An 18,046-nucleotide genomic window follows, 5' to 3' on the forward strand; every position below is an offset into this window, starting at 1 on the left:
TGAGCATATAAAATAAAAGTAAGTGTATAATCAAATTCAGAATACTTTAATACTGTAACAGTGGTGTGTTAATCATTTAATTCTAGTATAGAGGTTAAAGAACAAAAGTATTAAAAATAACTACAGGGGACTTCCCTGGTGGTCCAGTGGTTAAGACTCTACACTTCCACTGCAGGGGACGCAGGTTCAATCCCTGGTTGGGGAGCTAAGATCCTGCGTGCCGCGCAGCACGGCCAAAATAAATAAATAAATAACTACAGTTGACCCTTGAACAATGCAGGTGTTAGGGGCACTGACCCTCCGCATAGTCGAAAATCCACGTATAACTTATAGTTGGCCCTCATATCCGAGGTTCCTGCATATCCGAGGTTCCTCCATATCCGAGGTTCTGCCTCCACGTATTCAACCAACTGCAGATAGTGTAGTAGTATTTACTATTGAAAAAAGCCACGAACAAATGACCAATGGGTACGTGAAAAGGTGCTCAACGTCAATAATCATCAGGGAAATGCAAATCAAAATTACAGTAAGATATCACCCCTCACCTGTTAGAATAGCTATCATCAGAAAGACAAGAGATAACAAGTGTTGGCAAGGATGTGGAGAAAAGGGAACCCTTGTGCAATGTTGGTGGGAATGTAAGCTGGTGCAGCCACCTTGGAAAACAGTATGGAGTTTCCTCAAAAAACTTAAAAAGAGAACTGTATGATCCAGCAATTTCACTTCTGGATATTTATCCAAAGGGAATGAAATCAGTCCGTTGTGGAGATATCTGTACTCTCATTTTCATTGCAGCATTATTCACAATAGCCAAGATAGGGAATGGATATAGTAAATGAGATACATACATACATACATACGTGGATAGAGTATAATGGAATAGTATTGAGCCATGAGAAGGAAGGAAATCTTACCATTTGCAAAAAACACGGATGAACCTAGAGGACATTATGCTAGGTGAAATAAGCTTCACAGAAAAAGACAAATACTGTATGATCTTAGTTATATGTGGAATCAAAAGTAAAGAAAGCCAATCCCATAGAAACAGAGAGTAGAATGGTGGTTACCAGGGGCTAGAGATGGGGGAAATGGTGAGATGCTGGTCAAGGGATATAAGCCTCAGTAAGATGAATAAGTTCTGGCGATACAATGTATAGCATGATGACTATAACTAACTATACTATACTGAACACTTGAGGAAATTCCCTGGTGGTCCAGTGGTTAGGACTCTGAGCTTTTGCCACCAAGGGCGCGGGTTCAATCCCTGCTCAGGGAACTAAGATTCCGTAAGCCATGCAGTGTGGCCAAAGAAGAAAAGAAAAGAAAAGAAAGAAAACCCACAATGACCACTTGAAATTTGCTAACAGAATAGATCTTATTTTCACCACACACACACACACACACACACACACACACGGTGACTACATAAGGTGATGGATGTGTTCATTGTGGTAATCATTTCACAAAGTATGCGTATATTAAATCATCATGTTGTACACTTTAAATATAAACAATTTAATCTGTCAATTGTACCTCAATAGAGTTGGAGGGGAAAAAAAATAATATTAATTTAAAAGAGCAGGAAAGTCACCTGGCAGGAGCATCCATGAGTCTCTCTCCTCCAAGTCTGTGCCTTGTCCCTTACTACTGTGTTTTCAGGGACAGAGTCTTAACCCACATATCTTTTTGCTTTTCACATGTGGTTGGTTGGTTGGTTGGTTGGTTGAAAGAATACAAGCTCTTCTCTCTTGAAAGTGTCCAAGAACTCATTTCAAATTGATTGATGATCTGGGGAATTAGGCAGGACAGAATCATCACTGTCAAAAACATCATGAACACGAATGACAATTGAGTCACTAGTGGCCACAATGGCCACTATACCAAATGAAGATACAGACCCAATCCACATAGCTAACCAAGTAAGAAAGACAAATATTTAGATAAAGTAGCAGGAACACAGAGTACATAAATAAACATCAGCTGACTTTTTAAGGGAGGAGATTATATAATGAGGAAGAACAATTTATTTTCACTCAACATTTATGTAGCACTATTTTTTTAAGTCTTTATGATAATGTAAGTTGTTCTCAAGAGAGTCCCCTAAGAAGGATATTAATTAACTCCACTTTACAAGAAGGGAAATTAAAGAAATGAAAGGTTAACTGGTTTGTTGTACAACCAGTTGGTCAAAGGGCTGAGACTCTAGTCTCTAGAACACAGATGAGCTCAGAATGGACTTGGCTGTGCTTCTTGGACCCTGAGTTCGGTCCACCCTGGATTCTGGTGCTGAAGCATGATGTCATTGGAGACCGTTGGGGTTAACACCCATTCATTACACATTACTTATGTCTAGGGATAGACAGGTCTACACAATAGGAAAAACCACTCCAAACCAAGTTTCATTTCAACTTCAGTAGAGCTGAATCAGCATACTGAGAGTACCAATTAAGTGTCATATATGACACTAATTTATCTTGATAACACAGAAGGAGGGGCAGTGTGGACTATGTACAGTCCAACCTCGAAACACACAGATATCTATGTCCTCATGCATATACGTACACCCACACTGAGAACTGCACATTCTCAGAAATATGTACACAAAGAGTAAACCACAGCACATGCTCATTCAAATCCATGCAGCTACACACACACACACATGCACACACACACACGATACTCTGTCTTGGTTTCCCCGCTCTGAGCATAGCTGTTCACATCTGAACCCACCAATGCTCCATTCAGATCCCTGCCCACAGCAGGAGCTGCTCCTCTCAGCCTCTGAGCCAGCCCTATAGAGGCAGGTATATACGCAGTAGACTTCATTCTCACAGTCCTGACCACTGACTACATCCACCTGGAAGGACCAATCCTGTACTCTCCTATCCCCTTAGAACAGTGGTTCTCAACCAGGGATGAGTTTTCTCCCAGGAGACATTTTTACTTATCATAACTCATTGAGAGGGGGAAGGGATGCTGCTAAACATCCTACAATGCATAGGTCAGTCCCCCACGACAAAGAATTACACAGCCCAAAATGTCAATAGTGCCAAGACTGGGAAACCTTGCCTTTGAAGAAGCAGGGGACAACTGTCCTGCCCTCAGCAACTTGCTAATAAACCAGTTGGGGCTGCTTCCTCTGGGACAACTGGCCATGGTTTGTACAACAAGATCCCAACCCTGGACACAGTTACTTGGACAAGGGTGGGCAGGCACCTATCCCAATGGCAGCCATGGCCAACTGGCCAGTTCCCACTGAGCCCAACTTGTGAGAAAGCTGTTACGACAGGGACCACAGCGATTTTCCGTACCAGACCATTTCTCAGTAATGTAAACTGGAGGCTAGAGTGGACGGCGGGGCAACTGGTAGTGCGCAAGAGATGAAAACTACTGAGAGAGAGCAGCAATACGGGCCAGATAGATCAGCCACCTTTATCATCACTAATAAAACTAAACACCCCTGCCAGATCCAGTTGGCAAGCCGAAGCAAGCAGGGAGCTCCCCACACGTGGTTTGCCCTGACCTCTTGAACTCCAGACAGGCATGAGGAAATAATGTTGTTTTCAGGGGCTATTTTTGCAGCCTGATAATGGCCTTGCTGCCCTCTTCCATCTGGTAAACTCCAAAGGTCTCTGGATGACTCATCTCCATCCTCGCTTCCCATGGAAGCCTAAGCTGACCATCCACCAGCCCCACCTCCCCATCTTCAGCACTTCCTGCTCACTGCCGCTTATTCCCTCTTACAGCCCTTACCACATTGTTTTATAACAGTTTACTTGTTATTTACCCCTGGACAGCACATACCTTGAACCCTAGGATTTTATCTTGTTGGTTCTGTGCTGCTAGCTCCCTGGCACTTAGTGACACAATGCTCGTGGAATGAATGAGTAAGCAATACATGTCAGTAACGAGCCCCTCGTCTCGAAGCTGCTGACTATAGTTCCAAGTTGGTATTTGTGACAACGAGTGTCTCATCTTAAGAGCTTAGGAGTGGGGCAAACAAAAAAAGTTCAGCAGGATTTTGCCAAGAAATTTGCAATTCAATGCGGAAACTGATTCTCATATGGCAGAGGGAGGAGCAAATGAAATGAAAGAAATGAAACTGAGGGCTCAAAGGACAGCCCTACTGGGCTGTGACGGTGAGGATGGCAGGGGGAAATGTTAAGACCGCAGGTGAAAGGCAGTGACTGTGTAAAGGGGGACTGTGGCGTGAGGGTTGTGTAGGGACAACGGAGGTGGCGTCATGAGAAGAAGAAAGCTCTTGCAGCACCTCGATCACGGCCACCACACTTGGGAAGGGGTTTGTTTCCTCCCCTGGTAAGAGCACCCTTGCTGCTTTGGAAATGCGCCACCGTGAGGCCGGAGCAAGCAACTACACCTGGGCAGTGGACTCGGGATTTACCTCCATCAAGCGAAAACAACTCTGGCCCCGCACGCTTAGGGATGCAACTTCAGTGGCATCTAAATGTCATACACAGACTTCTCTTTACAGCGGCTGAGGTCAAGCAAAAGGAAAACCACACGCCACTCATCTCACAATCCATCATGCCCTCCGCTGTAGGGACAGTGGTTTATTTATCTTTGCTTTACCACAGGGCCTTACGCTCAGTGGGTGTTTTGTTTTGTTTGTTTTTAAATCTCTGCTTAGTGCACTTATATGAAGATGATGTCTTATAGCAAGTTTGTTTAAAGCTCCAAAAACAAGTGAAATAAGCCAGGCACCAAAGGACAAAGGTTGTATGATTCCACTTGTGTGAGGTACCTAGAACACTCAAATTCATAAAGACAAGGTAGAATAGTGGTTACCAGGGGCCGAGGGGAAAGGGGGAGGGGCAGTTGTTGTTTAATGGGTATACAGTTTCTGTTTGGAAGATTGAAAAAGTTCTGAAATGAGATAGTGGTGATTGTGAATGTACTTTATGCCACTGAGTTGTACATTTTAAAATGGCTAAAGTGCAAATTTTACATTATGTGTATTTTACAGCAATTAAAAAAATGAAAGAGGGGAATTCCCTGAAGGTGCAGTGGTTGAGACTCAGTGCTTTCACTGCAATGGGCCCAGGTTTGATCCCTGGTTGGAGAAGTAGGATCCCACAAGGCGCACGGCATGGCCGAAAGAAAAAAGAAAGGAAGAAAGAAAGAAAGCTGGTCTCGCATTAGTAACATCACACAGAACAGAATTTAGGGGCTTCCCTAGTGGAGCAGTGGTTGAGAATCTGCCTGCCAATGCAGGGGACATGAGTTCGAGCCCTGGTCCAGGAAGATCCCACACGCAGTGGAGCAACTAAGCCCATGTGCCACAACTACTGAGCCTGCACTCTATAGCCCGCGAGCCACAACTACTGAGCCTGCGTACCTAGAACCCGTGCTCCGCAAAAAGAGAAGCCACTGCAATGAGAAGCCCACGCGCCGCAATGAAGAGTAGCCTCTGCTCACCCCAACTAGAGAAAACCCGGGTGCAGCAATGAAGACCCAATGCAGCCAAAACAAAAAACAAAAAAACAGAATTTAGGTCAAAAAGCATTAGAGACAGCCACTTCATGCTGACAAAAGGTTCAAGTCATCAGGATGAATGAACAATTCTAAATGTGTACGTACCAAATAACTACCTCCATATGTCTAAAGCAAAAGTTGTCAGACTTTTTCTTCAAAGAGAAATTTGCAATGCTGCTGGGAGATTTTAACAATGCTATACTAGTAACCCATAAAAAATTCTTCTACAAATCTCCAAGACAAGGATATTTTATAGCAGCATTATTCACAGTAGCAAAAACTGGAAATAACGTAAATATGCATCAGCAGTATAGGGCTAAATACATTGTATTAGATTCATCTGATGGAATACAGCAATGAAAATGAATGAGCTGCAGCCTCATGCAACAACATGAATTTCAAAATATAATATTGAGCAAATGAGGTCAGCTATAATATATACTATATTCTTCTATTTATATGAAGCTTAAAATAAGCAAAACTAGACTGTGTTTTGGGATGCATACTTAAATGATAATTTTTTTTTTTTTTTTTTTGCCACACATCTTGTGGGCTCTTAGTTCCCTGACCAGGAATTGAACCAGGGCCCAAGGCAGTGAAAGCACTGGATCCTAACCACTGAACTGCTAGGGAGTTCCCGATAACATTATTTTTTTGAAAGAAAGCAAGTTATGTACACAGAACTCAGAATTATGGATCTCTCTAGGAGGGAAAGGCAGCATTGTGATCAGGAAGGGGAGTATAAGCTGGGGGGTGAGAATGTTGGTATAGACTTCTAGGGTTTTGGCAAAATTTTATTTTATGGCTTGAATGGTGGTTATATGGGTATTTACTTTATAACAATTCATTAAGATAGGGGCTTCCCTGGTGGCGCAGTGGTTAAGAATCCTCCTGCCAATGCAGGGGACATGGGTTTTAGCCCTGGTCCAGGAAGATCCCACATGCTGCAGAGCAACTGAACCTGTGAGCCACAACTACTGAGCCTGCACTCTACAGCCCATGCACCACAACTATTGAAGCCCGCACACCTAGAGCCCATGCTCCGCAACAAGAGAAGCCACCCCAATGAGAAGCCCACACACTGCAACGAAGAGTAGCCCCCACTCGCCGCAACTAGAGAAAGCGTGCACGCAGCAATGAAGACCCAATGCAGGCAAAAATAAAATAAATAAATGTATAAAAAAATTCATTAAGATATGCATTTGTCAGAACAACAGTCAGCTCTACCCACCACCAGTTGCTCCCATCAAACCTCTTAGATAGCCTCATCCATGAGAGTGCAGACAGCAGAAGTAAGAAGAACTACAATCCTGCAGGCTGTGGGAAAAAAACCACATTCACAGAAAGATAGATAAGATGAAAAGGCCGAGGGCTATGTACCAGATGAAGGAACAAGATAAAACCCCAGAAAAACAACTAAATGAAGTGAAGATAGGCAACATTCCAGAAAATTAATTCAGAATAATGATAGTAAAGATGATCCAGGACCTCGGAAAAAGAATGGAGGCAAAGATCGAGAAGATGCAAGAAATGTTTAACAAAAACCTAGAAGAATTAAAGAACAAACAAACAGAGATGAACAATACAATAACTGAAATGAAAACTACACTAGAAGGAATCAATAGCAGAATAACTGAGGCAGAAGAATGGATAAGTGACCTAGAAGACAGAATAGTGGAATTCACTGCTGTGGAACAGAATAAAGAAAAAAGAATGAAAAGAAATGAAGACAGCCTAGGAGACCTTTGGGAGAACATTAAACACAACAACATTCACATTATAGGGGTCCCAGAAGGAGAAGAGAGAGAGAAAGGACAAGAGAAAATATTTGAAGAGATTATAGTCAAAACCTTCCCTAACATGGGAAAGGAAATAGCCACCCAAGTCCAGGAAGCACAGTGAGTCTCATACAGGATAAACCCAAGGAGAAACACGCCGAGACACATAGTAATCAAATTGGCAAAAATTAAAGACAAAGAAAAATTATTGAAAGCAGCAAGAGAAAAACGACAAATAATATACAAGGGAACTCCCATAAGGTTAACAGCTGATTTCTCAGCAGAAACTCTACAAGCCAGAAGGGAGTGGCATGATATACTTAAAGTGATGAAAGTATAGAGCCTACAACCAAGATTACTCTACCTGGCAAGGTTCTCATTCAGATTCGATGGAGAAATCAAAAGCTTTACAGACAAGCAAAAGCTAAGAGAATTCAGCACCACCAAACCAGCTCTACAACAAATGCTAAAGGAACTTCTCTAAGTGGGAAACACAAGAGAAGAAAAGAACCTACAAAAACAAACCCAAAACAATTAAGAAAATGGTAATAGGAACATACATATTGATAATTACCTTAAACGTGAATGGATTAAAAGCTCCAACCAAAAGACACAGGCTTGCTGAATGGAAACAAAAACAAGACCCATATATATGCTGTCTACAAGAGACCCACTTCAGACCTAGGGACACATACAGACTGAAAGTGAGGGATGGAAAAAGATATTCCATGCAAATGGAAATCAAAAGAAAGCTGGAATAGCTATAATCATATCAGATAAAATAGACTTTAAAATAAAGAATTTTACAAGAGACAAGGAAGGACACTACATAATGATCAAGGGATCGATCCAAGAAGAAGATATAACAATTATAAATATATATGCACCCAACATAGGAGCACCTCAATACATAAGGCAACTGCTAACAGTGATAAAAGAGGAAATCGACCGTAACACAATAATAGTGGGGGACTTTAACACCTCACTTACACCAATGGACAGATCATTCAAACAGAAAATTAATAAGGAAACACAAGCTTTAAGTGACACAATAGACCAGATAGATTTAATTGATATATATAGGACATTCCATCCAAAACATGCAGATTACACTTTCTTCTCAAGTGTGCACGGAACATTCTCCGGATAGATCTCATCTTGGGTCACACATCAAGCCTCAGTAAATTTAAGAAAATTGAAATCATATCAAGCATCTTTTCTGACCACAATGCTATGAGATTAGAAATCAATTACAGGGAAAAAAAAGTGAAAAACACAAACACATGGAGGCTAAACAATACGTTACTAAATAACCAAGAGATCACTGAAGAAATCAAAGAGGAAATCAAAAAATACCTAGAGACAAATGATAATGAAAACGTGACGATCCAAAACCTGGGATGCAGCAAAAGCAGTTCTAGGAGGGAAGTTTATAGCTATACAAGCCTACCTCAAGAAACAAGAAAAATCTCAAGTAAACAATCTAACCTTACACCTAAAGGAACTAGAGAAAGAAGAACAAACAAAACCCAAAGTTAGCAGAAGGAAAGAAATCATAAAGATCAGAGCAGAAATAAATGAAATAGAAACAAAGAAAACAATTGCAAAGATCAATAAAACTAAAAGCTGGTTCTTTGAGAAGATAAATAAAATTGATAAACCATTAGCCATACTCATCAAGAAAAAGAGGGAGAGGACTTAAATCAATAAAATTAGAAATGGAAAAGGAGAAGTTACAACAGACACCGCAGAAATACAAAGCATCCTAAGAGACTACTACAAGCAACTCTATGCCAATAAAATGGACAACCTGGAAGAAATGGACAAATTCTTAGAAAGGTATAACCTTCCCAGACTGAACCAGGAAGAAACAGAAAATATGAACAGACCAATCACAAGTAATGAAATTGAAACTGTGATTAAAAATCTTCTAACAAACCAAAGCCCAGGACCAGATGGCTTCACAGGCGGATTCTATCAAACATTTAGAGAAGAGCTAACACCGATCCTTCTCAAACTCTTCCAAAATATAGCAGAGGGAGGAACACTCCCGAACTCATTCTACAAGGCCACCATCACCCTGATACCAAAACCAGAAAAAGATGTTACAAAGGAAGAAAATTACAGGCCAATATCACTGACGAACATAGATGCAGAAATCCTCAACAAAATACTAGCAAACAGAATCCAACAGCTCAGTAAAAGGATCATACACCATGATCAAGTGGGGTATATCCCAGGAATGCAAGGATTCTTCAATATACACAAATAAATCAATGTGATACACCATACTAACAAAGTGAAGGAGAAAAACCATATGATCATCTCAATAGATGCAGAAAAAGCTTTCGACAAAATTCAACACCCATTTATGATAAAAACCCTGCAGAAAGTAGGCATAGAGGGAACTTACCTCATCATGATAAAGGTTACATATGACAAACCCACAGCCAACATCATTCTCAATGGTAAAAAACTGAAACCATTTCCACTAAGATTAGGAACAAGATAAGGTTGCCCACTCTCACCACTATTATTCAACATAGTTTTGGAAGTTTTAGCCACAGCAATCAGAAAAGAAAAAGAAATAAAAGGAATCCAAACTGGAAAGGAAGAAGTAAAGCTGTCACTGTTTGCAGATGACATGATACTATACATAGAGAATCCTAAAGATGCTACCAGAAAACTACTAGAGCTAATCAATGAATTTGGTAAAGTAGCAGGATACAAAATTAATGCACAGAAATCTCTTGCATTCCTATACACTAATGATGAAAAATATGAAAGGGAAATTAAGGAAACACTCCCATTTACCATTGCAACAAAAAGAATAAAATACCTAGGAATAAACCTACCTAAGGAGACAAAAGACCTGTGTGCAGAAAACTATAAGACACTGATGAAAGAAATTAAAGATGATACAAACAGATGGAGAGATATGCCATGTTCTTGGATTGGAAGAATCAACATTGTGAAAATGACTCTACTACCCAAAGCTATCTACAGATTCAATGCAATCCCTATCAAACTACCAATGGCATTTTTCACAGAACTAGAACAAAAAATTGCACAACTTGTATGGAAACACAAAAGACCCTGAATAACCAAAGCAATCTTGAGAAAGAAAAATGGAGCTGGAGGAATCAGGCTCCTGGACTTCAGACTATACTACAAAGCTACAGTAATCAAGACAGTATGGTACTGACACAAAAAAAGACATATAGATCAATGGAACAAGATAGAAAACCCAGAGATAAACCCACACACATATGGTCACCTTATTTTTGATAAAGGAAGCAAGAACATACAATGGAGAAAAGGCAGCCTCTTCAATAAGTGGTGCTGGGAAAACTGGACAGCTACATGTTAAAAGAGTGGAATTAGAACACTCCTTAACACCATACACAAAAATAAACTCAAAATGGATTAAAGACCTAAATGTAAGGCCAGAAACTATAAAACCCTTAGAAGAAAACATAGGCAGAACACTATGACATAAATCACAGCAAGATCCTTTTTGACCCACCTCCTAGAGAAATGGAAGTAAAAACAAGAATAAACAAATGGGACCTCATGAAACTTCAAAGCTTTTGCACAGCAAAGGAAACCATAAACAAGATGAAAAGACAACCCTCAGAATGGGAGAAAATATTTACAAATGAAGCAACTGACAAAGGATTAATCTCCAAAATTTACAAGTAGCTCATGCAGCTCAATATCAAAAAAACAAACAAACCAATCCAAAAATACACAGAAGACCTAAATAGACAGTTCTCCAAAGAAGATATACAGATTGCTAACAAACACATGAAAGAATGCTCAACATCACTAATCATTAGAGAAATGAAAATCAAAACTACAATGAGGTATCACCTCACACCAGTCAGAATGGCCATCATCAAAAAATTTACAAATAATAAATGCTGGAGAGGTTGTGGAGAAAAGGGAACCCTCTTGCACTGTTGGTGGGAATGTAAACTGATATAGCCACTATGGAGAACAGTATGTAGGTTCCTTAAAAAACTAAAAGGAGAACTACCATACGATGCAGCAATCCCACTACTGGGCATATACCCTGAGAAAACCATAATTCAAAAAAGAGTCATGTACCACAATGTTCATTGCAGCTCTATTTACAATAGCCAGGACATGGAAGCAACCTAAATGTCCATCAACAGATGAATAGGTAAAGAAGATGTGGCACATATATACAATGGAATATTACTCAGCCATAGAAAGAAACGAAATTGAGTTATTTGTAGTGAGGTGGATGGAGCTATAGACTGTCATACAGAGTGAAGTAAGTCAGAAAGAGAAAAATAAATATTGTATGCTAACACATATACATGGAATCTCAAAAAAAAAAAAGGTTCTGAAGAACCTAGGGGCAGGGCAGGAATAATCATGCAGATGTAGAGAATGGACTTGAGGATATGGGGAGGGGGAAGGGTAAGCTGGGACAAAGTGAGAGAGTGGCATGGACATATATACACTACCAAATGTAAAATAGATAGCTAGTGGGAAGCAGCCGCATAGCACAGGGAGATCAGCTCGGTGCTTTGTGACCACCTAGAGGGGTGGGATAGGGAGGGAGGGAGGGAGACAAAAGAGGGAGGAGATATGGAGATATATGTATATATATAACTGATTCACTTTGTTATACAGCAGAAACTAACACACCATTGTAAAGCAATTATACTCCAATAAAGATGTTAAAAAAAAAGTAATTTTTACAAACAAATGGGGACATGTGAATATGGACTAGGCATTAGTTTTTGTCGAAGAATTATTATTAGGTGTGACAGTAGCATTGTAATTATAGAAGAAAATGTTCTTGGTTTTTTAAAGATGAAATAAAAATTTCAGGGCTAAAAGAGGTATTGTGGCATGTCAAAGTATCCATACCAGTCAAATAATTCAGGGCAATGAAAGGCATAATATAGGTCTTAAAATTTTATTTTATATTGATAATAGGTTTGAGGTACAATGAGGATAGGTTAGTTAGTAAACAAAGTGTAAAAATATTCCTCTCAAGGATGTGGGAAAAATACATTAACAGAAAAAATGAATAAGAAAATAGGAAGAATGAATTAAAGAAAATAAAAGCAGAAATCAATGAATTAGAAAATAATGGTACTGATATATTAACACGGAAACAAATTCTTTGAAAAGGGCAAAAAAAAAAATTCTGCAATGAGGCTAATTAAGAAAAAGAAAGCTCAAACATTGGGAATGAGAGAGAGTATAACCAGAGATACCAAGGAGATGAAATAAAAATGCTATGAACAACTTGATAAATTTGGAAACCTTCATTTAATGGAAAATTTCCTGGGAAAATTCCAAAAATTGGAATTAATTCAATATACAAGAGACATAAGAGGAAATGCAAAAACTGTCAGAGAACTCCCTAAAGTGGCTGCAGTCTCATTCTTTTCAGATAAATTTTTTCAAACCCTCCAGAAACAGGTAATATATACAGTATTTAAACAGTTTCAGAATACACATCAAAATATGAAAATTTTATATTTTTATTATATACCTCATTTAGCAATATCTCAAAGAATTCTAGATTCCTAAAGGCTTTCTGTGTAAGCCCTGTTAAAACCACACCTCAGATGGGAGTCGAACCCACAATCTTCCAACTGAAACCACACACCTGGTCTCAGGACTTAATGAAGCTCAGGTTCTTTGTGTCTTGCTGCAGAAGGAAATCAGCGAGAGGCAAAGTGATAGGTAAGAAGTAATTATTAATAATAAATGAGGGGCTTCCCTGGTGGTGCAGTGGTTAAGAGTCCGCCTGCTAATGCAGGGGACACGGGTTCGAGCCCTTGTCCGGGAAGATTCCACATGCCGTGGAGTGACTAAGCCCGTGCGCCACAACTACTGAGCCTGCGCTCTAGAGCCTGTGAGCCACAACTACTGAACCCATGTGCCACAACTACTGAAGCCTGTGCGCGTAGAGCCCATGCTCTGCAACAAGAGAAGCCACTGCAATGAGAAGCCTGCACACCACAACGAAGAGTAGCCCCTTCTTGCCGCAACTAGAGAAAGCCTGCACGCAGCAATGAAGACCCAACGCAACCAGAAATAAATAAAATAAATCAATTTATTAAAAGAAAAGGGACCTAATTAAATTTAAAAGCTGTCGCATTGCAAAGGAAGCCATAAACAAGATGAAAAGACAACCCTCCGAATGGGAGAAAATACTTGCAAATGGAGCAGCTGACAAAGGATTAATCTCCAAAATACACAAGCAGCTCATGCAGCTCAATATTAGAAAAACAAACAACCCAATCAAAAAATGGGCAGAAGATCTAAATAGACATTTCTCCAAAGAAGGCATACAGATGGCCAGTAAACACATGAAAAGATGCTCAACATCACTAATTGTTAGAGAAATGCAAATCAAAACCACAATGAGGTATCACCTCATACCAGTCTGAATGGCCATCATCAAAAAATCTACAAATGGGACTTCCCTGGTGGCTCAGTGGTTAAGAATCCACCTGCCAATAGGGGACACGGGTTCGAGCCCTGGCCTGGGAAGATCCCACACGCCGCAGAGCAATTAATTCCGTGTGCCACAACTACTGAGCTTGCACTCTAGAGCCCACGATCCACAACTACTGAGCCTGTGAGCCACAACTACTGAAGACTGCACGCTTAGAGTCCGTGCTCTGCAACAAGAGAAGCCACTGCAATGAGAAGGCTGCGCACCGCAATGAAGAGCAGCCCCCACTTGCCACAACTAGAGAAAGCCCACGCGCAGCAGCAAAGACCCAACGCAGCCAAAAAATAATAAATAAAAATAAATAATAAGAAAAATCTACAAACAATAAATGCTGCAGAGGGTGTGGAGAAAAGGTGACCCTCTTGCACTGTTGGTGGGAATGTAAATTGATATAGCCACTTTGGAGAATAGTATGGAGGTTCCTTAAAAGACTAAAAATAGAACTACCATATGACCCAGCAATCCCACTACTGGGCATGTATCCCGAGAAAAACAATTCAAAAAGATACATGTACCCCAATGTTCATTGCAGCACTATTTACCATAGCCAGGACTTGGAAGCAACCTAAATGTCCACCGACAGATGAATAGATAAAGAAGATGTGGTACATACATACAATGGAATATTACTCAGCCATACAAGGGACGAAGTAGGGTCATTTGTAGTGATGTGGATGAACCTAGAGTCTGTCATACAGAGTGAAGTCAGAAAGAGAAAAACAAATGGTACTGATGAACCTATTTGCAGGGCACGAAAAGAGACGCAGACATAGAGAACTGACTTGTGGACATGGGGGATGGGGAAAGGGAGGGTGGGACAAACTGAGAGAGTAGCACTGACATATATACACTACCAGTGTAAAATAGTTAGTGGGAAGTTGCTGTATAGCACAGGGAACTCAGCTCGGTGCTCTGTGATGACCTAGAGGGGTAGGATCGGGGGGTGGGAGGGAGGCTGAAGAGGGAGGGGATGTATGTATACATATAGCTGATTCACTTTGTTTTACAGCAGAAACTAACCCAACATTGTCAAGCAATTATACTCCAATAAAAAAAAAAAGTGATAGTACATCTTAGCAAGATCAGACCCCCATTTAGATAGACATTGAGGTTGCTGGCCTCAAAATCATGCTCAAGTTGTATAAGCTTGATAATATTAAATATTTAGCAGGGTCTATATTTATGTGCCTAACGGTGAGTCTGGGATTTTATCACCTGTGTATATAATAAAGTGTCCATTTTTAAAAAAAATCCTTTGTAAAGAGGTTGCAGGAAAATGGGGTGCGAGAGGATGGTCATGACCCAGGTCTCAGGTGAGTTCCTGGGACGGGCCACCAAGTGGGGCTTTGCGTAGTAAAGTGAAAGCAGGTTTATTGAGATACTCCATAGAGTGTAGGTCGTCTCAGAAGGCGAGAGCGGCCCCAGAATATGGGATCGTTTGTTTTTAGGGGCTGGGTAATTTCATAGGCTAATGAGTGGGAGAATTATTCCAACTAGCTTGGGGAAGGGGCAGGGATTTCCAGGAATTGGGCCACCATCCACTTTTGAGCCTTTTATGGGAGGCTCGGAACTGTCATGGTGCCTGTGGGTGTGTTATTTAGCATATGCTAATATGCTACAATGAGCGCATAATGAGGCTCAAGGTCTACTGGAAGTTGAATTTTTGACTATCTTGGACCTAGTTGGTTGTAACCAGTTTTGTTGTATCCTCAACGGCTCTGTCATTCTTTTAAAGGCTGTGCCCTGCTCCCCACCAAAGCCCTCCGGAAACTGGTAATATGTACAGTATTTAAACTGTTTCAGAATGAAGCTGAATTCAGCCTCTGGCCCCCAACACTGAATTAAATCTCAGAGACAGAGTTTTGGGTGAAGTAGAAAAGAATAGCTTTATTGCTTTGCCAGGCAAAGGGGGCCACAGAGGGCTAATGTCCTCAAAACTCTGTGTCCCAACCTAGAGGGGTAGTGAGAAGTTTTATAGTAATCATTCAAAGAGGGGATGATCAGCTTGTGGACATTCTTCTGATTGGTTGGTGGTGAGGTAAGTGGGAGTCAGCATCATCAACCTTCTGGTTCCAACTAGCCTGGGGTCTACATGCTTGTGGGTGGCACACCGTCCTTAACTCCTCCCACCTGGTGGGCGTTTCAGTATCTACTAAACAGCTCAAAGATATTGTTATGTGTATCCCTTGAGGGGGAACCGGTTCTGCTGCGTAATTCAGAATAACCTTAGCCCCCAATCTGGGACCCAATTTCTTTACCTGTAAAGGAGTTGGGATAAATGAGCTTTCTATGGATTCTTTAACATTCAGTTCTATAAATTCTGACTCAGAAGGATCAATGAGAACTCTGATAACAGGAGACAATAAATCCATCGGAATGGTTTTGAATATCAATGGTTGCTTAACCACCAGAGATGTGATAGACAACTTTTGGTGTGTCTGCCCAGCCCAAACTCTTTTGTAGAGTCTTCCTCTTCAACCCACCCCAACCGCAGGACTGGAGTGTATGTTATGGACCCCTTTTAAGAAAAATATCTTTCCAGTCATAACAGGGTTCTCCCATTAAAAAAATATATATGAGCAGTGGAGGCTGGTGTTCAGAGAGAAGAATGAAGCAGACGTGCAGAGGGAACACACAAGATCCATGAGGGTAGGAAATTTATTTGGCTTCAAAATCTGAATCTCCGGTGTCCAGATCAGTGCCTGGCTCTAGCGGGCCTTCATTAAATAATTGCTGAATGACCACTGAATTCAATTCCCCCACATGGCTTCTGTAAAATACTTCTGCATTTCTCTAAGCATTCCCTTCTTTCCCTTTAAGCTAGTGCTTGTTGGTTCTCACAATCAGAAATCCCTATCAAATACGTTATGGGACCGTTCCCTTCACAACCATCACTCTGGCCTCAGGGAAGACATCAAAGACTGAACTGCCACAAGTTCCTGCCCGGAATGTGGAACTGGCATATGAGACTGGGTTAGTTGGTCGATGGCCCTGGAGTGGGGTAGTGATGGAGAGCCACGGAGGTGTACGAGGCTGGCTGGCAAATGGAGGGAAGTTGACAGTGGTGGTTCTGAGAGACATCCTCCCCCTTAAATTGGAGTAAAATTTCCTTCCCATTAGTCAAAACCAAATGGCGAACTTTTGCAGGTGAGGAAATATTTTGATTGTGGTGAGTTTCATGCATTTATGTCAAAACAAATCAAATTTTATACTTTCAATATGTGCAGTTTATTGTTACTTCATTGTATCGATACATCAGTAAAGTTATAAAAGATGTGGTAAGTGCTTAAGTCGAATTCTTTCAGTTATTTTACAATAACCAATAATGTACCAATAATTTAAGGAGGCCTTTGTTATGACTGCTATTTTGGACTGTGCTTAATATCAGCACTTATTTATTCCAATGCCTTCTCACCCCTGTTCACCCCTCTCAGCCCCCACCTACCCCTCATGGAAGTGAACATGTAATAGTAAATTGTAATAATGTAACCAAGTTGGTGAACTCTAATTCATAATCAGTGGAACTAAAATGCGAGAACTTACACATTTCTTGAATTTATCAACAGGGTTTTACATTTTAATCTTACTTCTCTAAATCCCTTCCAGGAGTTAAATATTATTGTAAATTATGTTATACTAATTATTTTAATCATAGGGCGTATTTGCCTCTTATTCCCTACAGAACTGGTAATTGACTTAACGTAAATCAGTGTCATGGCTTGTTAAAATTATCTATGTAGACTACAACCACTTTAAGTATGGGGTCAAGCCATTTATCTTCAATCCCCAATTTACCAGCAGTGTCTAGTACACAGCAGAGCAAGTTGGGGGAAGGGAAGGGATAAAGGATATAAGATGGGGTAGGAAGAAAAAGGGTGTGTGTGGGTACAGATCTTGCAGACCATGATAGACCTTGGATCTTATTCTAATTGTGATAGTAAGCCGCTGGAGGATTCTGAACAGAGGATTGGCATGCTGATTTATATTTTAAAATTAAGCATCAGTTTAGTTGCTGTGCGAATAATTATGAGGGAAGTATGGAAGCAGGGTATATACCAAGGAGAATACCAAGAAAAGTGGGTGCTCACATTCACTGAAAGACAGACACAAAAATGTTCATAGCAACTTTATTCATAATAACCACAAACTGGAAACAACTAAAATTTCCATCAACAGTAGAATGGATTCATAAGTTGTGGTATAAGTCATACAATGGTATACTACACAGAAGTAAAAAACGAATTGCTGCTACACACAACATGGA

The 18,046-nt window shown here is 40.5% G+C and overlaps 1 non-coding gene across 1 annotated transcript; it reads left to right on the plus strand.

The window, feature by feature from the left end:
* Positions 1–1,203: 1,203 nt before the first annotated feature.
* Positions 1,204–1,276, plus strand: TRNAK-UUU (transfer RNA lysine (anticodon UUU)). Its single transcript has one exon. It is a non-coding gene; the product is annotated as a tRNA-Lys (tRNA).
* The last annotated feature ends 16,770 nt before the right edge of the window (positions 1,277–18,046 follow it).

This window comes from Phocoena phocoena, chromosome 10 (assembly GCF_963924675.1).
Source record: "Phocoena phocoena chromosome 10, mPhoPho1.1, whole genome shotgun sequence".
NCBI classification, from domain to species: Eukaryota; Metazoa; Chordata; class Mammalia; order Artiodactyla; family Phocoenidae; genus Phocoena; species Phocoena phocoena.